The 9,846-nt window shown below is 35.5% G+C and overlaps 1 non-coding gene across 1 annotated transcript; it reads right to left on the reverse strand.

The window, feature by feature from the left end:
• Positions 1-9,452: 9,452 nt before the first annotated feature.
• On the reverse strand, positions 9,453-9,582 carry LOC126007745 (small nucleolar RNA SNORA22). Its single transcript, XR_007495233.1, has one exon. It is a non-coding gene; the product is annotated as a small nucleolar RNA SNORA22 (small nucleolar RNA).
• Positions 9,583-9,846: the final 264 nt, after the last annotated feature.

A 9,846-nucleotide genomic window follows, 5' to 3' on the forward strand; every position in this document is an offset into this window, starting at 1 on the left:
CACCATGAAATTTGCTTTAATCACATATTTACTTTCAAATTAATTAAAACTTATAAATACGTAATGGTTTTCCTACCAATAATAAATTTATTTTATACTAACTTTAAAATATGTTAGCATTTGTGAAAATTCTAAAAAAAAAGAAGATAACACTCAAATGAAGGCTAGAGATAATTATTTAAATGATTATAGGGCCAAAGATTCCAGGGAAAGGCACTTTCAGCAAGTAAGGCACTTTCCTTGTATGTGATCTACCTAAGTTCTAGCCTGGGTTGTCTACCCCAGCATGTTGGGAGTCATTTCTGACTTTCAAAGCTGGAAGTAATCTCTGGGCACCCCTTGGTATGGCCCAACAAAAATGAAACAGTAAAATATGATTCCTTGCTACACTTGCAGTCGTTGCTTATGAGGTTGTTTGTTTTGTTTTGTTTTGTTTTTGTCTTGAGGCCACATCTGACTATGCTCAGTGTTATATCTGGCTCTGAGTTCAGGAATCATTTTTGACAGTGCTCGGGGAACCATATGGGATGCTGGTATCAAATCCTGATTGACTTTATTCAATGTACTAACTCATCAGCCCTGTTATGTTTCTAAGGTGGCAATTTCCATTGTTTTGAGTTTTTTATTGGGTTAAAACAAATTAATGGCATTAGCAAAATCACTATCTAAAGAGAGAATGATAGAATTTTATAACACATATCTAGGGCAATGTTCAGACACCTACATCTCTAAATTCATAATCTAAATTCAAGCCACTCTGAAGTCCTTCTATCATCAAAGTTGGTCTTTTAGCTAGAATGAATATGAGGACTCCATCCAGCAAGCAGCTAAATATAGGGTCTGTGGACTCAGGCTAGATATCTGAGTTGGGAGACACAATATTGCAACAATAAGTATTCAGAAGAAAATTGAATAGATAAAATTACCTGGCAAGAATGAGTTGACCTAAAGGCCAATAGGAAGCACCAATATTATTCAGAAAGGGTGGAAAACTAATTTTCAACTGTTTATGCAGCCTAGCCCATATAGAAATAGTATTTGAAAACATGATGTAAGTAAATTGACAGAATTTTAAAATATATTTATGAACATGGTGAAATGTTTCATTTTTTTATATTAGTTTCTCAGGACTAAGTATCACAAACTAGAGAACTTAAAACAACAGAAATGTATTGTTCTCAGATTCTGGAGTCCCTGTATGCAAAGTCAGATTGTTGGCAGTGTCATATTCCCTTTTCAACCTCAAAGGAAAATCTGTTTTCCTCAATCTTGTTTCTGTGGTTTGCCAACAACCTTTGGTTTTCATTCCCTTTATTTTACTTATAAAATATTTATATAGTACATATAAAGTATTTCTTTAGAGGAAACACCTCCAATATTTCCTTTATCATGACATGGCATTTTCCCTGGCTGTCACTCTGTTTTCATAGAATTATCTCCTTGTAAGTATACTGTTCTATAAAATTAGAGGGACACACTCTTTCATAATGATTTCTACTTAGCTAATTAGATATACAGCGACCCTATTTGCAAGTAAGTTTATATTCCAAGGGGTTGGTGTTTTAGACATCGAGATCTTTGGGATGCAATACTAAACAAGAGACAACAGAAACAAAATGAAGTAGCTATGCTAAACCCTCATGCCAGTATATCACAACTTATTACTTAACCTTATCAGTTTCAACATATTTAAGTAGAAACATAACCTTTAACCAACTAAGCAGACTGGAATTTTCTGGTCATCTTTTATAAGGTAATCTGCTTGATTTATCTCTCTTATTCCACATAGGTTGATGACCTTGATTTTTTTTTTTGCCTTTCTGTCCATAAGACTTTATATTTTTGTCCAACCTTAAGATCTCCTTTCTTCTTGCTAAATGGGATGCTGCCGAACTCAGCCAATGCTAAATAAAGTAAAATAAAAGTTTTCAAGAAGATCATACAAGAAGAAATAATACAAGGGATAAGGCATTTAACTTTCATGCAACTGACCCTGGCTGGATTTCCAGCATCCCATTTTGTCCTCTGAGCACCCCAAAGAGTAATCCCTGAGCTCAGATCCAGGATTCTGAGTTCCACTGGATAGGTAAGTTTCACCAAACTGAAAAATAAATAAAAATTAATAATTTTAAATGAATTAATTAATGAAATTATATCTTTAAATTTACTTAGCTAAATTTTGGGTTTGTTTTTTATTTTGGGGGGAACAATCGGCTATGCTCAGGCATTACTCAGGACCTAGCTGGGTTCACGGGTTATGTGCTGTGCCTGGGTTTAAATCCTGGTTAGTAATATATAAGACAAAAGCCTTACCCACTGTATTATAATGGAGGTCTATTTTTCTGAAAGTTGTCTTGGTTAACTTACTCTTGGTTTTCTAATAGAAGGTTTGGTTTAGTTGAAATGGGAGAAAATTTCACCCAGAAGTCCAAGCCCGATAGCTTGAGCAGATAGAAGACTTGGCCAGAATCCCAACTTCTAATCTTTATTTCAGACTATAATTTTTACTTAATTGGTGAAAATCCTTGCCTCTTAATTATATTCCCAGCTGGATGGAATTACTTGTAGCATTTCCAATCACATGAAGCCACAATCCATAGTTCCCTGATTTGTTGAGTTCAAAAGCTGAAGCATTTCTTTCTAATATCTAAAAATCTTGTGATGTTCAAAGAGACTTCTTGTAGCCAAGATACAATATTTCTCTATTATTGTTGATAATTCACATGTTTGTCTATCTTCAGTTGTATGAAAACTTTATTGTTTGTATTTAGTTATTTATTTATTCACTATTGCAAGTGGACATATTGGAATCCCAAGGCCAGAAAATGCATGAAATTCAAAAGCTCTTCGATTTCTCAGCACCTCTAAAAACCGCCATAATAAAAATTTTGTCATCTAATGGGTTACACTGACACTAGGTCATGTCTACCTCAAGAATACTTTTATGCAATGAAAATCAGCACTCTGAATAGCACAAATACTTAGTTAAGAAAATATTATTTCTAATAATTCCGGAGTTGAGTGCTTCACCCCCCTGGGATACCTGGTTGTTTCATGTTTAGAATTGGGGTCCTTAAAAAGGGGCATCTAAAACTGATAATATCTTACTCTTGTGCTTTGAAAACTTGGCCTGACAAATTTAAGGATCTAAGTTGCCAAATATGGCCAGAATGGAATGCAGGTTGTATCTCATCAAGGGTCCTACTACCAATTAAACAACACCATTTAAGAAGTCCACTTGAAAGAATGCTTTTCAAATTAAACAGAATGATATATTTTTTAAATAATATACAGAAGGTTCCAAATAGCTTCAAAACTCCAGAATAATTTATTTGAAAAAAAACATTGCAAAAGACTAATAAAAATTAAAGATATAAGAGTACCTGAAACAAAAGACAAAAATAGTCACATAATTTCTATTTCTTAATTATTCTTATTCTTTATTCTCCTTTGAGTGCTCATTCTAGTAATTCTCTGTTTGAATTGTCTTTCCACTCTAAAAAGATAACACAACCAAAAACATAATTCTGCTCATCTTGTGGCTACACACATATTTTACCACATAGTATCTCCTCACATTGGGCATCCCTTGGGGAAGCAGGGCTGGTAGGATTTTCTCTGGGGATTAAGCAAGATCAAGGTCTCACACACACTTTCCCTTGATGCTAATTAAGCCACTGATCTGTTTTCTGGGCCTTTTACTACTAGGACACTAAAAACAAAGCTATAATGTTTACTTAGGTGGCAGGTGTAGGCATAACTAGGATTTGAATTAGCTGGGGAAATGCTTTATACCACAGACCTATCTTTAGCCCTACTGTGACTTTGTAGGCACCCTCAGATCTATAAAGCAAAGGACACCTGAAAGTGCCTATATCAGAATTGTGGAATGTAGCTACATTTTCTAATGAAATGCTATAGAAATTAAAATTAATCAAAAGTTGGTCAAATCCTGGTAGGTACAAATAAATATTCTCTATTTTGAATGTTGCTTGCTTTCTTTTAACTGTCTTTGAGATTGGCTCTGACTTAGAAAATAATATTTTGAAATCTCTCTGAGGGAGTCTCATGTCTACAGAGTTGTTTATTTGAGGGGCACATCCTGTGATGCCCAGGGGTTACTTTTGGCTCAGCATGCAATAATTATCTTGGTGAAATATATGGAGTGCCAAGAATTTAACTCTGGTTAGCCACATGCTGGCCAAATGCCTATCAGCCAAAGGTACTATCTCTTTGGCCCTCCATCTACCAGTTGTCTAATACTGTCAGAAGTACGCATTATTGTTTTATCTGAAAACTGACAAGATACTTAAAATGTATTCACCACTAACTTTATCAACAAAATTTGGCCAGATTGAGAGCTGGTCATCAGAACCTTATTGAAAATTATTTAAAGGGCCTTCTTTTCTATGTTAAATATTTTTAGAAAGTATTCCACATAGATAATGTATCAACCCATTGATGACACTCAGATTGCCGCCCAATTCTGAGTAATTATAAGCTTATAATTCTTTGTCAAAAAAATACAGCTCTAAAGGCAACTCAAAGTCCAAGAATTCTTAACATGCTGGGAGCCTCACCTTTTTTATCTCAAAATATCTATAGGCATGATATAAATTCTGACCTTAGGAAACATTTCAAAGTCCTTGAAATGAATGTCATTCTTTTCCTGTAAATGTTCTACCTGCCTGCTTCAGAAACTCCTATCTAGACTATTCCTTTGAAAGCAAATATTAAGAAGATAATTGTTAACAGAAGTGACTTAGGAAGAGACTTTAAGAACTATGAAATGCTGGAGCCAGAGTGATGGCACAGTGGTAGGGCATTTGCCTTGCATACGGCTGACCCAGAATGGACCCCAGTTCAATCTCCTGACATCCCATATGGTCCTCCAAGCCAGGAGCAATTTCTGATCACATAGCCAGGTATAGCTCAAAAACTAAAAAAAAAAAAAAATTTTGTTTTCAAGTAAAGAATATCATTGCAAAAAAATTCCCAGAGCTAAAGAATGCATGCAGTAATGCAATGTATTACATGCCAAAAGGATATTGGCTAAAAGAGATTCAAAGAAAAGCACCCTAAGACACATACTAGTCACAATGAATAATCCCACAGATATGGATAGGATATAGCAGGCAGCAAGATAAAAAATGAAAATTTTGAACAAAGGAGCATCCTTAAGGTTTACTGCAAATTTGTTATAAGCAACTCCTAAGGCCCAAAAGCAATGGCAGGATATAGGACAAAATTTAATGAAAGAAATGCTTTGCCAAGAACACTTCACCCAACAAGACTTACATTCAGGTTTGAAGAAAGGATACACAGTTTTAGCTGAGGAACTTTACAAACTCAAAATCAACCTTAAAAGAAGAACTGAAAGGTCTCCTTAAAGAAAAGCCAGACCCAACAAACACACAAAACTCTTAAAAGAATATGACACTAAATCCATGACAATCATCTCTCTCAATGTCAATGGATTAAATACACCAATTATGTGTGGCAAAATGAATCAAAATGTTGAATCCAGCATTTTTCTGCCTCCAAGAAACACATCTTAATAGTCAGAGCAAACATAGACTTAGAGACAAATGTGGGAGAACAATCACTCAAGTAAACAACTCCCTTAAAAAAAGGCTGGAGTGGCCATACTAATATCAGATGACACAGACTTTACACTTAAAATGGCTATAAGAGATCAGAGAAGAAAAATTTTTAATAATCAAGTATGTGCACCAGGAAGATATCACACTCATAAATGTATATAAATATATATATGCCCCCAATGAGGGACCAGCAAAATATTTAAAACAATTGCTCACAATTCTGAAGATATCAATAGCAACACAATAATAGTAGGAGACCAACACTGCTCTGCCATGTCTTGATAGGTTAGCCAGGCTAAAAACCAACAAGAATATACCAGCTCTGAAGAAAGAAATGGAAGAGAAAGGCTTAATATATATATATATATATGCGGGGTCCTGAAGCCCCCCAGGGGGGCCCGGCCAGCAGGAATTAGCTGGGAAGACTTCTCAGACAACCGCACTCCTATTTTGCTGGGTAGAAGCACAACCACACTGTAAAAAATCTGAGAGAGGTTAATAATAAAGACCCAAGGCAATGTCTCACTGCTCAAGGGCAACTTTATTTGGCTACAGCTCCTTCTTATATAGTGAAGGAGAAGGGGGCAGTACAAAGGTGATGTCAGTCATTCTTTTGGTGCGAAGGTCCATACAAGGCAAGAATACATATCAGGTTACAAGGAACAAAGAAAGTAAATCATTCTCCAAATAAGGAAATGGGCAGTGGGCTAGGAGGCAGGATGATCTGCAAGTCATGATGAACGTGCTGTTTCCATGGAAATTTCTAGTGACCTTCCAGCTGCATTCCTAATTGCTTGACTATCAGGAGGTGGTGCAAGATGTGCTTGCCTCAGTGATCTTGAACAGACAATGTAGCATATACACAATAATGAATGTCTTGTAAACTCAGGGATATGGTTAAGGGAGTAAGGCCTCTTTTCTGGGAATGGTACTGGGCTGTGTTGCTCTCCTCCGGGCTAAAAGATTAATTATACTTTGCAGCTGCATTTTCCTTTCTCTTTGGCCCAAGAACTTACAGCAAGACTGCATGTAGCCTTTAGGTGAAAGGCTGGATTATGGCAGAAAGAATAGCAAAATGGCCTCAAACAAGTCAGTCCCCAACATCTCCCCCTTTCTCTTCTAATAAAAGAAGGAAAGTCGTGAGCGGGTGGAAGAACCGTGTCTTAGGCTACAAGGTTTGACCAGGTCGGACACGGCCAAAGCCGCATTTAAAAGGTGGCTACAAGCGCCGTGGGTGTGCACAGAGATCCGAATTATGTGTTGTAGCCTTTTAGGGCCGTGTCCTAACTGGGACCTTGCTAATCCCGTCGTAGGTATCTCCACAGCCGAGAGCACAAGTACCGGAGCGAGCTCCGTTTGTTAGCTATGCGCTTTATCTCCTGAAAACTTAGTGGCTGGAAGGGCGGCTTGGTGACAATAGCCAAGTTTTCACAGGAGTCACGTTGGGTTAACTGTTGGTAGTGAACTTGAACAGAGGTTTTTGCCGTCTCATTTACTTGGTTTTTAACAAGGGCAGTAAGTTTGCGGAAAGCCCATGGGTCAAAGGAAAGGAGCAGCATGAGGCTAATAAGAGGGCCCAAAATAGTGGACAGTAATGTATGTATCCAAGGAGAAGAGAAAAACCAACCCTGTTACCAACCTTGTTCTTGGTCAAAACGTTTCTGGAACTTCTTCATACCGTTACCAATACGTAGAACACTATCCCTAACTAATCCAGATTTGTCTTTAAATACACAGCATAGTTCTTTAAGGGCCACACAGACTCCCCCTTCCTTTATAAGGGCAAAATATAAAGTACGACGATTTTGAAGAACTACATCAGCAAGGGAACTAACAGTATCGTAGGGGTTGAGGAGAGAAGCTAAGCTAACAGTGTTCATAATATGGGTCTGTGAGGGCTAGAGCAGAGGCATTTATAATATTTAAAATAACTTGAGAGGAGGAGGATGGGCCAGAAGGCAGAGTTCGTAGCTCACAACTTGCCCAATAGTGAGTTAATGACGTTGAGGCTGAACTTTCCAGAGAAGAAGTTTAGAGTCATTGGTGTAGATAGGAGGTTTAAACATTGTGATGCTTTCATAAAACGGCGAAACTGGTGAATTGCAGATTGAACAGTGTTTATAGCTGGTGTTGGAGAGCGCTTGGGCAGAGGCATTGACCATTTGCAGGATGAGGTTCAAGGTGGAAACCGGACCAACAGGTTTGATGGTTATTTTAGGCATTAACAAAGCTAAAACATAACAATTATGATAAGCAAGAAACATTTTAGTAACAATATGGGGAGAAAATCTAGTGGAGCAGACAAAATAAGTGGAGTTGGGGGCTTCAATGAAGATGGAAGAGTTGTTAACAATAATGGTTTGATTGCAAAGGTTTGATTGTTGAACAGGCGGGCACATATATGGTTTGAGTAAGCAAAGTTTTACGACCGTGACTTGTTTGCAATGGAGGTTGTTGGTGGCAATGGTGGGCAACCAAGGCAGCTAGGCAGAGTGTCTAATTCAGCATTGTTAAAGGTGGAGTCCGTCAGAAACAGGTTTGCAGGAAAGGCGGCTGGCAGGAGGGGTGACAGGCTTTTTTGAAGTGGATGAAGACAGGACTGTGGAAGGCTGCGGAAATTTTTTGTTAGACTTCAGCATTCAAAAAATTTTTATAATTAACAATTGCCAATTTTTTTAAAAACTTTTAAACTGAACCTAAATGATTTTTTTTAAACTTTTAGTTATTATTTTAAAGCTAGATGCTATTTTTTAGCTATAAATACATATTATATAGGCTTGAATTTACACATAACAGGAAAGCCGGGTGACGGCAAAGTCCAGAAATTCTCCAGGGAAAAGTTATCCCCGATGGCCATTGAGAAATCTGGGGTTTGCCATCTTCCACACCTTCCGCCATGTTTTTAGAAGGACAAAGCTAGCTTAATACATAATTTTTAACACATGATTTTTAGTTGCAAGATGCCAGTTTGTGAACTGACCAGACTGAACCAGGTTGAAAAAATTAATTGAAATTTGAAAAATGGATAAGGCTTTAAAAATTGTATTATTATAAAATGTAGAGATAACAAATAAACAGACAAAACAAAACAACACTAAACACAACATTTTACACTTGTGGCCACTTTCATTCATCACAACAGACACATAAACAGACAAAAGGATTGATTTAAGACTTATTTATAAAAAATTGACAAGCGCTTTTAAATATTTAGCTAGCATGTTTGTGAGAAGAAAAAAAAATTTTTGTAGAAAAACTTTTTTAGTTTTGAGAAGTACTTAATGTAGATGGAGTGGAACTTTGCTGAAAATAAATTTTAAGGTTTAGATTTAACACAAAACATTTTTAAAACAATTTTAATTTGAAGTTTAAAACATTAAGTAAAATGGTTAATGAGCACTGTAGAAGGAGTCTTCACTCTGAAGTATGAAATCATTTGCTGTAAATGAATAGGTTTTATTTAAATTGGTTTTGCAGTAGAACAGTAAGACAGCTGCAATAAAGTGTTAAAATTTTTATGATTAAACACAATAGCATGAACTATGATTATTAAAGGTATAAAAACTGATTTTAAAAATACAAACAACTGTTTTTACTATGAAGACTTTAAGTGAATAATTTGTAAAAAATATTATATACTAAATTAACTAAATGCTTAGATTATTACAAAATATAGTTAAAGACATTTGATGCATTTACACATTTAGAACTTAAGACTAAAATTATATTTAATACTAGTTAATTTGCTTATAAAGTTTAGTTACTTTTATATATTACTTATAAAATTATATATAATATATTTTTTATTAATATTATTTTTTCACTGCGACACAAATATACAGATTTATATAATGTGCTGATATTTTGAATGCACTTAAAATAATAGTTCTTTCAATGCAGAAATAAAGAACAACCATTGCTGTAGCACAAAGTTAAAACTAAGGGTACTATAAAGCATACTTAGGTGTTTACTGTGCATTAAATTAACTATATTGTTTAAAAAGGCTAACCACATTATTTTTTACATAATTTTGTAAATACTTTAAAAATTAAAATAAAACTTTTAATAGAAATATAAGACTTAATTTTAACACTTTTGTGTTCGTTTGGATTTTAAAACACAAAGAAGTTTTTCTTTTACCAACATTTTGTTATCTGTAAAGTGACAGAATCATGACCTTGCTTTAAAATTTTCTGAGAGGCATGAAAAAAAAAAGTTTATTGCCCTTATGTTCCTGTTGCT

This window comes from Suncus etruscus, chromosome 4 (genome assembly GCF_024139225.1).
Source record: "Suncus etruscus isolate mSunEtr1 chromosome 4, mSunEtr1.pri.cur, whole genome shotgun sequence".
Taxonomy (NCBI): Eukaryota; Metazoa; Chordata; class Mammalia; order Eulipotyphla; family Soricidae; genus Suncus; species Suncus etruscus.